Raw genomic sequence first — 16,577 nt, 5'->3', positions numbered from 1 at the left:
GGAACCCCCGTACTACTCCGCCCGCACGCCCTGCCCCTCCCTTGTGCGTAAACAAGTCGGTGCGAGCGAACAACGTCGGTCACGAAACGTGGGATAATATTTTTTACGGAACCCTTGCGGCCTTTCCACGGAACCCCAGGGTTCCGCGGACCACCATTCGGGAACCGCTGTTCTATACAAACTGAGGTACTTGCATACAATGATTAAATCTGTCGTCCCGCGTACCGCGGCGGAGCGCGGTGCAGTGTGACAATTGCCTATAGTGAGCGCGTTTAAAAAATGTATAAAAAATTTAGTTTTTGAACGCTAGGCACTGTACAATACGTCATACATTTAATGTCATTTTTTGACGCGCTCACGCGCTCACTAGTAGGGTTTCTGCTCGAGCTTTCTCGAACTCGAGAAAACTCGAGAAATTTGGCTTCATTCGAGACGAGAAAAAAATTACCGGAGCTCGAGAATTCTCGAGTTTCGATTTTGAAGCTTTAATATTCTTGAAAGCCTATTTTCTTAGACAAAAGTAAGTTTTTTATTATTTAATAGGTCAACGTTGCTTTTAGACTGGCCTAGTCTTTCCTTTTTTAACTGATTTGATTTGCAAGTAATGATCTCAATCGAAACTAAGTAATAATGTTCACCAACGAGTATGCAATATTTATTATGTATGGTATGTTTAATCTGACTGATTTAATTAAAGACTAAAAATTTTGTTAACTAGACAGTTACCTTACCTAACAGACGTTAGGTTAGGTACTCGTGCCTCCTCGTAATGTTTATTCAAGTCGTTATCTGTAAGAAATTTAAAAATTTATTAAAAAGTTATTTTTGTTCATAAAAAATCTATTTATTTATTTATTGAAGGACAGCTAACAAGACATACACAATTAACTGGAAAAAACATTTGAAAACAATACGTGTTTATAGGGTAGCCCTAATTAAAAGCTGCCACGACATGTGCATAGATTGCGTGGAAGCGTAGTATCGACTAAAGTAAAAAAAAATTGCAAATTTATTTATTTATTTATCGTAATTTTGCTATTTGGACTTGTGTTCTTTAGAAAACAAGTGATTCAATTGTAGCTCCAGATTTTTATTGTTATTTATCCTTAAAGTACACGCGACTTTATGACTTTTGTTATGATTACCTATTAGTAAATATTAATTATAAAAGAAGATTTTATTTTTTGTTTATTTCCTTACCAAAATAAGTGGTACTAAATTCTAATATTGATTGTTGTGCATAAAAGTAGGTATATTAGATTTAAAAAAACCTGTGTTTTTATTAAATTTCAACCGATTTCAGCAGTTTTCATTAAAAGACTCGAGACCCGAGAAAACTCGAGACTTTGGCCTCGAGAATTCTCGAAACTCGAGAAAAAAAATAGGTCGAGAAATCAGAAACCCTACTCACTAGTAGCGCGTTGATGTAAACTCACACTAGGCCCTCAGGCCACCCTACAAAAGAACCCTAGACGCCCAATGCCTAGGCTCGTCTTGGCGGGGGCACTACCGTGCTCCCAGATATTTCAACACAACTGAACGCATCACTATTTTCACATAAACAAAAGACTCATTGCAAATAACAAACAGAGGAAAAATTTATGACTAACTCGACTACTTAGAGAATTAAACCAAGTAAACAGGAGTGAGGACTGTGGAGGACCGACGACATCATAAAGGTAGTAGGTAGGAAGGCGCTGCTGGACGCAGGCGGCTACCAACCGGGCAACATGGAAAGTATTGGGGGAGGCCTATGTTCAGCAGTGGACGTCCTATGGCTGAGATGATGAAAGCCGGAGCGAGCCTCTAGCCGTGTTTTTATTTAAAAGATAGTTACACGCATAAAAATAAACGTTGGCTCCACCTCCAGTTGGTTAAAATCCTCTAAGCTTGAATAACGAGAGATAACAACGTCATTCACTTGAAAATGTTGATAGAATGGTTACTGAGCAAATTTTATTTTCTTTCACACGCCACCATTGGTTAGAGAGAGACAAACGGCTCTTTGTCTTTATGTGTCGATTTTATTTTTTGTTTGTTTACTTAAGCATTTTTTATTACGAATCAATTCAATACGGTGCCTTCACATAATTGCATCCTTTAAGCAACATTGAAGTCAAATTGTTTTTAGAAAAATGTCTTCATTCAGGTAGGAGGTTTGATTTCTTAAATAATAATGACGTGTACTACGTGAAGTGAAACCGACCGTCCGAATTATTTTTTTGATACTAGCTAATTATTTGTACAAATATTTAAAAACATTCGAGAGGTTGTTATTGTTGTTGATCAGCTGAAAAACAGGCCAAGTGCGAGTCGGACTCCTACACGAAGGGTACCGTATGAATAATTTTGCTGTTGTATGGGTATTTAACAGTTTTTTAATTTATTTTTAAATTATAGTGAATATACAACTAAAATTATATTCTTTGAGTATATCAAGCGTCTATTGACGTTGCTATTTACCAAAAAACGATTTGTAATAAAAATAGAACTAAAATCTGTTTACTGCCCACAAGAACTGGCCATTTAGTGATTTACTGCTCAATTGTTTATTAAAATGATCCATTTAATTATTTTTATGACTCATTTTTGCTTACTTAATTTACTGAATATTTTAACTGCTATCTTTATTTGTTAAAACATGCATTTTGTATTTTTAGGGTTCCGTAGCCAAATGGCAAAAAACGGAACCCTTATAGATTCGTCATGTCCGTCTGTCCGTCTGTCCGTCCGTATGTCACAGCCATTTTTTTCCGAAACTATAAGAGCTATACTGTTGAAACTTGGTAGCTAGGTAGATGTATTCTGTGAACCGCATTAAGATTTTGATGCAAAAATAAAAAAAATAAAAAAATATTGGGGGCTCCCCATACTTAGAACTGAAACTCAAAAATTTTTTTTCATCAAACACATACGTGTGGGGTATCTATGGATAGATCTTCAAAAATGATATCGAGGTTTCTAAATTATTTTTTTTCTAAACCGAATAGTTTGCATGACAGACGCTTCCAAAGTGAAAAAAAGTTGGTCCCCCCCTCTAACTTCTAAAATAAGAAAATGAAAAATCTAAAAAAAACATAGGTAGCTATGTACAGTCGCAGAATGAAAAGGTTCGTCACCTTAGTGTCGGTTTTCGCTTGCACTAGGTACTGTAAGAGTCAAACCTGCCAACATAACAGTGCAAGAAACAGAGCTGCTAACATTTAAATAAATATGACGTTTGCTAACGAATAAGTGGGTCTAGACAAAGTGCAAATTATAATCGCAAACCAGTCGATAAGTGGTCGAAAAGACCCTTTTTTGTATGGAGTTTTGACGGATTCGATTTTCGATTCGATCAAAAAGTGCGTTTTGTCTAGGGGGGAAGGTTTTGCTTGTTTATTTTTCTATCCCATCAGTGCAATGTTACAAAATGTAGTTTTTTTTATATAGAAATAACAATGGCAGGTTGAACCAACAAGAAGGTTTTATTTAGTTTATCAATCATAATAATCTTCTTGACAAGATAAATCGACTTTGATCTGAATAATTTTGAACTTTACTGACAAACAGTTAAAGATTATTTTCTCTAACTCGAGATTATTCTGTAACATAGTTTCAAAAGGTAATATCGCCCATTTGCGACGACACTGTGACATCTCGACATATACGATTTTTTGTTTTACCGAAATTCTGAACCGCGATCTTGCGTTCTTTTATCTCCAAAAACAGGGTATTTGTTATTCCAAAAACAACAATACTATGAGAGAAAGAGACAAAATATTACGTTATAGCGCTGGCTCGTTCGGCGATCTAGTTGGCTTCGACACTGTGACAGTTCAGTTGCCACCTGCGCTTTGAGATGTGAGGTGCTCTTCGTTTTTAAGAAAAACGTGACATCTCGAGGATACCGCGGTATTGATGACAAAGGTAAGTTTTTAAAATATTTTTATTTTATTCGACAATGTGGCACGTCATACTTATCACAGTGTTCTTCTAAAACAAAAAGCAAAGTAAAAGATAAATTATTTATATGTCACGTTATTCTTGTAAGAAAATCGAAGTATCATCGGGACATCTTAACTAGTAACGTTGTAGATGATGAAAATTTTTCCTATATTGGAAATATGTTGTAGGTCATTTGTTGATGTTCTGTTATTGCAGAATACATGTTATTGAAACTGAATGGTATATCTACTTGTCACGTTGTATACGCTAAACAGTAATACTAAACTCCAGATATCATTACAGATGGGGACTAGCAATGCAAAAAAGCAAAGGTTAACATTTGTGGCGATGCACTGCCTGAAGGAATTCCACAACCTAATCCGACAACATGACTAACAGCGCTATGCGAGCGCTGTGAAAGGGTCTCTTTGAGCTACAATAACGTCGGAACTAATATGAGTAGATATAGACTGATAAACATACATTCGTTTTGAAGAATAGTTCAAATACTAGAAATACAGTGCAAATAAAACATACTTATACGACTGTCTGTTTTTACAGACACAACAAGCAAAATATTTTATATTATCATACAATAGCCTTAGATTAGCTTAATCTAAGACGATAGCTAACAAAATTATCTATTAGTAGCAGTATGCTAGAATAGCAATGCGTTGGATGACCCCAGATATTTATTTATTTATTATTATGTAATTATTCAATGTTACTTAGCTGTATTGGCTATGTTTTGCTTTCTACAAAAAAAGGTATTTTAATGTTTTAATATAATTACAGATCATCAGCAATTGATGGAATTTTATCGCATCTTGCCCAAATTTACTTTGGCGGGCGCAACATTGTTTTGTATAATAATATTGCAATAGGTATAACTATTGCAGAAAAACTACGCCAATAAAATGGCTACATTATTTATAAAATAATAGTGGTTGTTATTTTTAACTATTAATACATTATTTAAATATCTTTTATAAATTTAATTTTAAATAAGTATAAAAAATTAAAAGACCCTAAAAGGTACCAAAATGTCGCTTTTTTGCCATTTTATGCGCCGGAGACGGCGATTTTTGCGTTGATAGTTTTAGGATTAAATTGTCATAACTAGTCTGTTAAAAAACATATATTTACTAACCTAGTAGGTACCTACAATTTTTTTTTCTGCATACATACATACTTAGTACAGTTTCTCTTACTGTGTTTTTTTGTAGTAGTTTACGAGGTTTTACTTTTGAGAGTTTTTCGTTTATTTTGATAAGTATTAGTTTTTAGAATAAGAAAACTTAATGTGAACTTAAATATTGTATGTATACAACTGTCTGTCTACTTAGATAATATTTTTATAAGTGAAATTTAAGATGGCAAAGCGAATTACCTCATTTTTACTGATTGTAATGTTAGTAAAATAAATAAAAAAATTTCAAAATCAACGTTTTATCTAAATAATGACTTATATAAATATATTTTTTTATATCATCTACAACGTGACAACTGAACTTACCATCTTCAAAATATTATTTTTTACTAGAACAACGTGATAAGTTGTCTCTTTTTTTTTCAATCGCTATAATTTCATCAATTTAGACGCAAAGTTATGTCTTACTATAAATATTTAAATTCATTAATAGTTAATCTTTAAACGTTTCATACACAATTAGGTAATCCTAACCTTATTTTAAGAGTTATGGTCATTCAAAAGTTAAAAAGTCGATTTCTGTAAAACCACTGTTTTTGATATATCACAGTGTCGTCGCAAATGGACGATATGTGCTCGCGATTCATTGAAGGAATCAATTTGAAAACTGACGAACCTTTTCATTCCGCGACTGTACATTACTATAAAAACTACCAACGAAAATTGTTTTGAACGAGGGAGAGTTTTTTTAATACCTCGTAAATCATAGACCGCTTATTACCGCGTAATCTTTCATACAAATAACTTAAATTAAAAAAATAATAATTTCATAAATCAATGGTACCTACCCTTTGTGCGTGAGTCCGACACGCACTTGGCCGATTTTTTTTTACGAGTAAGTAGGTTTAGTTTATTTAGCTATGTACCTAGTTATTATTTATTTAATTTTTGTTCTAGTACTGACGTGAACAGCTTGGGTCAGAGTGGGCCACCTTGTCTGACCCCCCTCTCTACCAGGAAAGCATCTCCCGTTTCCAGCATTCCACGAGCGTCACTTTGGCCGTATATATTTCTGATTGTGTATACGTAAGTATTTTGGACTCTTTCTCTTTATAACTTTGCCATAGGAATTCGGGAATTAGGTGTTTGAGGCTATCAAAAGTAATCAAAAGTATATTTTGCTGTAGGCAGGCACCTTAGCGATTAATTGCAACTTAACAGTTTTATAGCCATAAAAGTTGGCTCAAGTTAGTGTAACTACCTATTTTTTGATTAGGTGACTCTGGATCCTTCTAAAGACACTTTTTTGGGGCAAAAACCTTTCCTTTAATGAAATGAAGTTTAGAACTAGGCTTTTAAATGGTGCCAATATTGGTGGGATGTAGGGATGCATACCTACGTTTGAAAGTGCTTGTCGCGGGAGGTGCGATTTATTTGATGTCGAGTGTATATTTAACTAATTTAATATTTTCAATTATTTACAGATCATGCCTTGCCGAAGGTACTCCTGTTGGGTCTGATGGTCACATTATTTATAATATTATTGCCCTGAAAACTTGGAACGAGTGTGCTGTTGGAAAAAATGTAATCAACACGAATACACAAATTGGCAACTATTGTACTATAGGGAATAACGTGATTCTTACAAATTCAGTGATTGGGAACGGTGGTGCCATTGGAAACAACGTCATTGTCGTAGGGAGTCGTATCAGGAATCACGTTATTATTAGGGATAACAGCAAGGTTATTAACTCTGTAATTGGTGATAACGTTGTCATTCCAGAAAATTCTATAGTGGTCAACAGACGTGATGGGTGAAACATTTGTATTTTAGTCAGTATACAGTAACACATTTTAGTAACAACTATAAGTCTGGTCTGTGAGCACGTAGAATTTTGTCCAATGACCCCAAGCTGGAAAAGTTCGTAATAATACTGCTTTTCATGAACTTTCAAGGAAAACTATAACGGTTTAAGATACATAGTTAGTTTAAGAGAAATTTCTTAAAATATAGTAAAAATTCATTAGAAGAAAATATTAAAAGTGACTTTAGATGAAGTAATTTGCTTGCTTCTGAAATAATATTGTGTTAACGACGGACAACTACGGAACCCTACACTGCGCGTGGCACAACACGCATTTGGCCAATTTTTATTGGATTACAATCTAGGTTAAAAGTTTATTTATTGTTGGTCATAAATTATTCTATGATTGTACATGTATTTTAATAAATAAAATAAAAATTAGTAACTAAATCAACTGTATTTTATATTAAACATTTAATAAAACTCTCATTATAGGCCTCATAAAGAAGCATAAAGCTATTGGCGCCTAGTACACTATGCGGGAAATTGATCAAGACCCATAATGTAAACATGCACTTGGTTACTTTCGCCGTGGGTCGCCCATACTTCGGTGTACGATATAGCGCTTCGTCTTGGTCAATTTCCTTCATAGTGTAGGAATAGTCTATTCTGCTTTGATCACCTGGCTTTGATCACCCAAGTGATCAAAGTGGTCCTTTCCTTATACATAACATAAATTTTGTTTTGTAACATTTTTGATATTTTCTAAAAACTGCAACAAACAAATTTGACATTGTCTATGCCGCCATAATGGAAAGGCTATCAATGAGCATAATATTATGTAGGCACATGCTGGGTGTTTCTTTACGAGATCGAATCAGAAATGAGGAGATCCGTAAACGACGAACTAAAGTCGCTGACATAGCCCGACAGATTAGCAAGCAGAAGTCCCCACGTTTTTTATATTTGTAGAAATAGGTACTAAAATCTTTTTGCTTCGTTACCAATTTATCAAATACTATTAAGTCACTATGAAATAACAGAGCATTTTTAGTTTCATTTTTTGACACCTAACCCGAGGTTCTGACGCACACGACGCGATGGCGGCTTTCAACACAACCCAACGCACCTTAATTTCATGTAAACAAAACACTCGTTACAAAAACAATAACAAAGGAAAAATTTATGACTAACCAATGACTAACTTATTGCCGCCGTTATGGCGCAGGTACACTATGCGACGAAGTGTTCGGAAAGATAACATAATTTCGAAATGCGTGTTTACACGCTCGCGTTATCTCGGCGAGGGAGGACAACCTCGAGTCGGGTTGACTGTGGTTTTGACCGATGTAAACGGTCTATATCAGTTTTAAGTAGTTGTTTCCAGTCAAAAGTGTTTTTTTTTTACCAAGAGCGTTGGTCAACACCATTTTTGACACAGTTAACAAGCAGTCAAAAGTATTTATGGGTTAAGGTAAGCGATCATAGGTTTTTGATTGTATTGTAATATTGCCACTCTTCTTGCCACGCATGTTATCTAGTGTGCAGCAGCCCTCAAGCCGGAGTTCCTCGCGGAGTTGCACGAGTGTGAGGATACGGTCCGAAGCACCGAAGCGAGTAGTGTAGCGGAGGCTTAAGGAGAGATATAGTATCACATAAAATGTTAGTACTAGAGGTGTACCTACTGAGCAAATTATCTTTTTTTTTCCATGAAACACCATCGGTTAGTTAAAAAGAGATAACAGCTGTTTGTCATTAATGTGTCGATTATTTTGATATAAAGCAACTTTTTTATACAGATCAATATCAATACGGCGCGGCGCCTTCACTAATTTGGTGCATTAGCATCGAAGTCCTATAATTGAATTTTGAAAATAATAATGTTTTCATTTAGGTAAAAACTGCCAAAAAAGTATAATTTGTATTGTTACGTAAAAAAACTGTGGTTAGGGGTGCGGCCGGTCGAGTATTTTTAAACTTATTATTATTTGTTCCAGCACTGCTGTAAACAGCTTGGGTCAGAGTGGGCCACCTTGTCTGACCCCCCTCTCTATCAGGAAAGCATCTCCCGTAAATTCCAGCCGGTTACAAGTTTTACTTTGGCCGTATATATTTTTGATTGTGTTTACGTAAGTATTTTGGATCCCCTGCTCTATAAGACTACCATACGAATTTGTGTTAAGGCTATCAAAAGCCTTTGACCTATGGCATACCATTATTATTATGCTAACCCCTGAGTCATACACACCATAATACACATCGCGAAAACCCGAAAATTCGCGCTATCGCGATGTGTGTAGCCAGGCCTGGCTCACTCCACGCGGTACATCCGATAATTACCTACAGAGAAGCGCCCCGCCGGCGGGTATTATTATATCAGTCGAGTGTCACGCGCGCGCCCGTCAGGACGCTGGCGTGCGTTGTAGTACCTAATTCTATGATCGAAGTATTATTTAAAAATGGACATAAAGAGAAAGAAATATTGTGCGGCGTTCGGGTGTTTAAATTCGAAAAGAAATCTACCGGATTTTATTTATCTTTTTTTTCGCTTCCCAAAGATGCTGAAAAGTATGTTGGCCATGTAGGTAATCAATAATTCTTAGGATAGTATAGGAATTAGGAACCTAACCTACCATGACTACTGCTCAGAATCAGAATGCGTTCGTTCGTTTCAGCCAAATGACGTCCACTGCTGGACAAAGGCCTCTCCCACTTTTTCCATAATAAATGCGTACTTACCTACATACGTACCTCATGACATATAAGTAGATTAATTATTTTTTCACTAGACAGCAACCCTAACAGCGTAAGAAGAGTTCAGAGGCACGCGATGGAAAGAGACAAAACTTGTAGGTGAATAAAATTGTAGGTACGTAGTGCTGTGCGAGCTGAATTCCACTGTATCGCGTCGTAGCAAGACTCGCATTTATTTAAATCGTCTTGCGGAGTAATCCTTCTGTACCTGTACTATTACTTATTCTGTGGTGTAGCCCACCAATTCGCGTATTTCGGTGCTTTCTTGCATAGTCGCACGCAACTACGCAAGACAAGACTTCGCTCCGCTGTCAGCTGTCAAATCAATGTCGCCCGAATGATATTGCGATGTGTGTGGCCCAGGGGTAAGAATATATTTTTTAGGTTACTAACAGAGAAGGTATTTTTTATTACTGATTATTCTACTTACTAACACTTTTCAATGATTTACAGATCATGCCGCCTCGTCGAAAGTGCTGGGTCTGGTACTCACATTGGTAGTAATAACATTATTAGCCCAGACTCACATATTGGGAACGATTGTAATATTGGAAGCAACAATATAATTAACAAAAAATCGTATATTGGGAACGATTGTACTATTGGGAACAATGTAGTTATAGAAAATTCGCATATTGGAGACGGTTGTAAAATTGCGAATAACGAAGTTATCACAAATTCGCATATTGGGAGCGCTTGTAATATTGCTAACAACGAGGCCATCACAAATTCGTATATTGGGAACGGTTGTAATATTGAAAACAATGTGATTATCTCAAATTCAAATATTGGGAACTATTGTAGTATTGGAAACAATGTAAATGTCGTGGGAAGCCGAATTTTGAATAATGTTAATATTATGGTCAATAGCAAGGTTATTAACTCCTTTGTTGGCGATAACGTTGTCATTCCTGTAAATTCTATAGTGGTAAATCGCTCGCAATAATGCTGTGAGATTAAATCTTGAATTTGTGAGGCCCTGGGCTAATCATAATTTAAGTTAAATAGTTATTAAACAGTACTGTACCGTTATTCGAAGCCTTTATAATGAGAGTAGTGTCTGTCTTTTCCTGTTTGAGTACTAGTTTTGACGTATAATCTGCCCACGTGACTTCCGCTCCGGTCCCCCACCGCCTAAGCACGCCTCAATTAACGACACTAGCGCCACCAACGGTAGCTCGAAACTAGGTTTCGATATTCTCGCCATTGGTGTTTTAGTTCCCGTTCGAGACGGTCGTAGAATTAGCTCCGCTAGTTCGCGACCCATCTCACAGGTACTAGTCGTGACGTGATTCAGGTAATATTACCATCATAATGTAAGTACTTCTAAATTATTATGTACTGGCTGAAAACTTATAAAAATTACTGTGATTACTTATTTCGCAGTGTAATTTATTTTTACAACGGTGTTACCGTTCGGGGGTAGATTGCATTCAATCTAACTCTGTGTAATTTTAAATAATTATCTTTCTTCTCTAGTAATACTTGTACCTAACGGTATTCCGTTAGACGTGTTTTAAAAGTAACATTACTTTTTAGCAATGTTTGTTTCTAACGGTTTTTCGTTAGATATGTTTTTAAGCTAACTTTTCTTCTTAGCAATGTTCGTACCTGACGGCGTGTTCCGTTAGATGTGTTTTAAAACTAACATTCCTTTTTAGCAATGTTTGTGCCTAACGGTTTTCGTTAGATGTGTTTTAAAACTAATATTCCTTTTTAGCAATGTTCATTCCTAACGGTATAACACTCCTTTTTAGCTGTGTTTGTTCCTAAGGGTTTTCCGTTAGATGTCTTTATTTTCAAAAGGAAAGAGGAAATATGTCCACGTGCAGAAGAGGAGCAAGAGTTGGCGTAGAGGTCAAATCAAAGGATGGTGTGGTGTAATGTGATAGTCGCAAGATGTGATTGCTTGCTACATTAAGCTGTAAGTACCAACTTACCAATACCATTTCAGACATACGAATTCCATCGGACGGATTGTGTTGATTTATAAATCAACAAAATAAATAAACGGTAAACTACCTTTGTCAATATGCATCCGGGGAAAGTATGAAAACTTCCACTAGGTAGGGTAGCGTACCGACGTACCTATTCTACCGCCATTATGGAAGTCTAACGCATGGCTTGTAACCCAAGAGTGAAGTGTGCAGTTTGTCCTATTAGGATACGGTACGTAGGTATGATAATACCTTTGTGGTTTTCTTAAACTATGATTTCAGGAAAACGCTATGCTGTTACTGTGTAGATAAACAGACAGTGAGTCTGTGTAATAAACGGTGAAGGATGAACGTCGTCTATTCAGCCTGATACGCAGTTTATTTGATGCTAGCGGCGTCTGGAAAAATTTTCGGCAGCAATACGATCGCAACTCTGCTCCGCAGATCGATCTGAGATTTCGCCTTATGCTAAATACCTACAGTGGAAAACTCAAACTGGCTACTCGGCAAGCTAGATGGCAGTGTAACCAAAACGCAGCAGCATAATCCTGTAGCGAGGGTAAGTTCTCTTGGAGCAAACAGGGAAAAACCAGGAGCCAGAACCTTTTCTCCCTCATCCCACCGGGATAGGAGAAAACTCAAACACTCAAGGAGCCTCATATTGAGCCAGGCAACGCCGCTCATTTTTATTCACGTCGAGAGGTCTTAATAAGGCATTGGTCCAAACCCTCTTGTTATCCCTCATCCCACTGGGATAGGAGATTACCCAAAGAGAACCGGACTCAAATCATTACATTTCGAGCCGAGCAACCTCGCTCATTTTTATTTACGTCGAGAGGTCTTAGGGCATCGCTCTAAACCCTCATGTTATCCCTCATCCCACTGGGATAGGAGATTACCCAAAGAGAACCGGACTCAAATCACTACATTTCGAGCCGAGCAACCTCGCTCATTTTTATTTACGTCGAGAGATCTTAGGGCATCGCTCTAAACTCTCATGTTATCCCTCATCCCTCTGGGATAGGAGATTACCCAAGGAGAATCGGACTCAGATCATTACATTTCGAGCCAAGCAACCTCGCTCGTTTGTATTTGCGGTTCAAAGACATGAGGGCATCGTCCTAAACTAAATCCTCATAATTTTGAAGAGTTATAGAACCCAAACGCCTTATTCCACGGCAAACGAAAATAAGTAAAGTTGCCGGGTAGACATGAGGGCTTCGCCCTAAATCCGCATAACTATAAAAGGTTCTGAAATTCTATTTTGCACGGCAAAATTAAAGTGATGTTGCCGGGAGGACATGAGGGCATGGCCCCAAATCCTCATAATTTTCAAGGGTTATGGAACCCTAATTAAAATGCTTTATTTCATGACAAAAGTAAGCTATTTAAGACCTGCCATGGGTAAAAGGTGGAGACAGAGATCATGAGATTATGCAAAAATGACTCGATTCGTGTCAGTTTGGCTTATTTCATTACTGCCGAGATGATACGAGGGCATCGCCCTAAACCTTCAGAATCTTGAAGGATGTTAATTAATCGGGGCCGCAGCTATGCGCTCTGAATTTTTGGTACCGAACAGTTAACGCCTGGAGAAATTAAATAAACTTAAGCCTTTATGCAGCCTCTGCACAGTAAAGTTACAACTATTGACCTGATAGTCTTTTAAATAAGGTTATACATCCATAGACGCTTGGCGGGTACCACAAAGTACTGAATACTAAAATAAGTATTTTTCTGCCTATACATACCTATAGTACACCGACAGACTCATGCAAATGTTCTGACGGCAATTGATTCGCACAGAAAGAGTCGCGACATTCGCGCCCTTACCTATTGGACGACTTCATTCTGGGGTAACTCAGGACCCATCCTTGCTTCGGGGTCAGATATAACCCATGCCCCTATTGTAATAAAAGCACACAAGTCTGGATAATAAACACAATGAAGTCGGTCCTTACCTATATAAAATAAATAAACAAAATAATAACAGTCTTACAAACTAGTAAGAGTAAAAGGTGAACTCCATAAATACAAAATGGCCTAACCGAGTCTCGGTTACCAAAAACATACAGATCAAGTCACGTAACGTTACAAATCCTAAAGCATTGGCTCTTCTCATGTTATAACACTACAATTCATGATTTGCGTGAGGCAAAGAGCATTTTAACCGCCAACTTGAGGCGCTCATGGCACCCAATACCAAATACTTATGATCCACAATAACCAAAAGTATAAAGCTTATAATCTGAGCTTAAAACAAATTGGGCACGCTGCATGGTAACGCATTTCACTGTACAACGAAAACAGTGACTTTAGTAAACCGTACTTACTAAATATATATTAAACCGCGTAGGTTTACATACTACAATTTGTTATTTTCTCATTTATACAAGCCATTACATTCGTTGGAGAAAAGATTGCATACCAAAAGTCACACAAGTCTTCAGTCTCTTAACTGAACTTTCCGTGTGCCCTATTATAGTGTCAATGACTACGTCTTGTCTACTTAATTTAAGTAAATAAATATAATTTATTATTAATGTCATTTATGACACCATGTCATATTGTTAATTCGACCTTTTGTGCACCTCTGTGGTTCAATAAAAATTGTCGTATGAATATGAATGACTTTTACGAGGAGTTAAAGGGAATAAATCAAAACCTTCAGTCCAAGAAAGTAATTTAACTCTGATTTTTCCAATTATCACTGTGACCTTAGGGTCACACAGAAGTACATAAACATGGTTGGAATTAATTTTGGATAATGTGCCGCACTCTTAAGCTCTTTGCTTGGGGCCGAAAGTCCTTCGCCTACCTACATAGTACAATTTACAAAATTCGTATTTGATGTGATTTAAATCCATCAATTATTATACTGTAACGAAGGTAGTCACAAGCAAAATGTTGTGGCACACACAACTGTTTACGAGTTAACTTGTTTTAAGTACAACAGCCTCGTGAAATATTCTAATACCTACCCGACTCGCTAGGTCAATAAAGTAATTTGTCTCTGCTGACTATTGTCACAAAAATTAGTACTTACCTACTGGCAACTTAGGTATGTACACTTCAATGAATCATGAGTGATATTGGCGATGATATAAAACTTAGTGTTACACAAACATCATTACATAAATATTTTTACATAAATATTATTACATCGTGCAAATGAGCGATCGTCCAACGGCATTCAGGGTGATGAAAATAAATCATTCGAAATTAAATCCGATGCCCACCCTAAGGGCCTTGATGAAACCTGATAAGGTTTAGATCGGCTACGAAACTATCATTTAATTCTAGCTGTGCTTGCGACTTCGTTTGCATAACTTTTCCCGCTTTCGCAACATTCTTATTGATGCTCCGCTACTATTGGTGGTAGAATGATGTTATTATGATTTTATAGAATTCGTGGTTAAAGGACTCCAACACAAAGATAGTTTTTGTGTTGATGCAAACAAACTCTTGTTCAGCCCTATAACATTATTATCATAATTGTAATTACAATAATACATAATTACATATTAAGATTGCTCTGAATTAAGCTGGTTGACTAACCGTCAATAAGCTGATCTAGCTGACAAGTTATCACCGTTAGCCCTAAAGATAATGGTCGCACAGTCTTACCACAGCACCGACAGTTGTAAACCGCAAAGTTTACTAAGTTTGTACTAGGAAAGTCTGTATTATTATAAATTTTATCAATTCCGACTCAAACTTCGCTATCCCTAGCGAACAGCGATAACGCGGAATACTCAGGCAATACAAAAGTATCGTACCTATACATAGCCGGCTAGCTATTGTCACCTATTCATTACACCGTCCACCTAGGCTACGGTCCTGTAAAGGTTTATAAATATTAAAATCTGAGCTGATACCTAAATGTGGGAAATGTTGGAGATCATCAAACGCCCGCTATCGGCAAGCGACTTTAACTGTACCAGTGAATATTCTTATCCATACCTAATAATTATTCACTCCTACCGAAGCTTATTAAATTCATCCAACGGTCTGATACTGTGAGTGAGGGTGGACGTAGCTTTTGCGCCTTTTACATGACGTAAAGTAACCGATAGTTCATTATTACATAGTTGTTAATAAACGATGCATTAGACGTGAATTTACGGAGATGCAGATGCAGATTGCGTTCTGTAAAATATTATAATGTACCTACACACAGTACATTACCACTCAGTAGACAGATAAGCTAAAGTTCTAACTAATTCATAACATTTCTCACTGATCAATGTCTTATTCTTCAATTGATCACATTGGCGATTACACAGCGCCACCAGGAGATAATAGACACGTCTCTCATTATAAAGGCTTCGAATAACGGTACAGTACTGTTTAATAGCGACGTTTTACCTGAAAATAAAACGTTTATTAAACATACTTACCTTATTCGAAGCCTACTTTTTAAATCTACCTGGTGTCATAAAACACAATGGCGAGAATATCGAAACCTAGTTTCGAGCTACCGTTGGTGGCGCTAGTGTCGTTAATTGAGGCGTGCTTAGGCGGTGGGGGACCGGAGCGGAAGTCACGTGGGCAGATTATACGTCAAAACTAGTACTCAAACAGGAAAAGACAGACACTAAACCTTAATTCTTTAGAAATTTCCATCGATGTAAACAAACACTTGTGCACACAATTACACTATAATACTCACGTTTTCTTAATATCATACACATTATTTCACAAGCTCATGAAACCAACTTTATACTCATGATGAAACAAATATGAAATCTAACATTGAAAACAAAATATTTTAACAAAATATTTGGATGGTGAAAATTTGTGCTTCATGTTAAAATGTCAAAGCGACATTTGACGTTGAAATTTTGGTCCTATCTCTGGAAAATCTGTAAGTCATAGACAATATTCATAGACAATAATCTGTAAATTTTATCGATTTTATTTCAAGTATTCAATTATTTCAATTACCAATTACTTTGATAATATTCATTCAAAATAAAATATAAACGAGGTTATATTCAACAA

The 16,577-nt window shown here is 36.5% G+C and overlaps 1 long non-coding RNA gene across 1 annotated transcript; it reads left to right on the top strand.

Moving 5' to 3' along the window:
• The first annotated feature begins 8,644 nt into the window (after positions 1 to 8,644).
• LOC135085551 (uncharacterized) lies at positions 8,645 to 10,626 on the top strand. The gene is made up of 3 exons (XR_010260160.1): positions 8,645 to 8,776; positions 8,880 to 9,011; positions 10,090 to 10,626. It is a non-coding gene; the product is annotated as an uncharacterized LOC135085551 (long non-coding RNA).
• The last annotated feature ends 5,951 nt before the right edge of the window (positions 10,627 to 16,577 follow it).

Source organism: Ostrinia nubilalis, chromosome 28 (assembly GCF_963855985.1).
Source record: "Ostrinia nubilalis chromosome 28, ilOstNubi1.1, whole genome shotgun sequence".
NCBI classification, from domain to species: domain Eukaryota; kingdom Metazoa; phylum Arthropoda; class Insecta; order Lepidoptera; family Crambidae; genus Ostrinia; species Ostrinia nubilalis.
The sequence above is the reverse complement of the archived record's forward strand: the minus strand, read 5'-3'. Positions and strand labels throughout refer to the sequence as shown.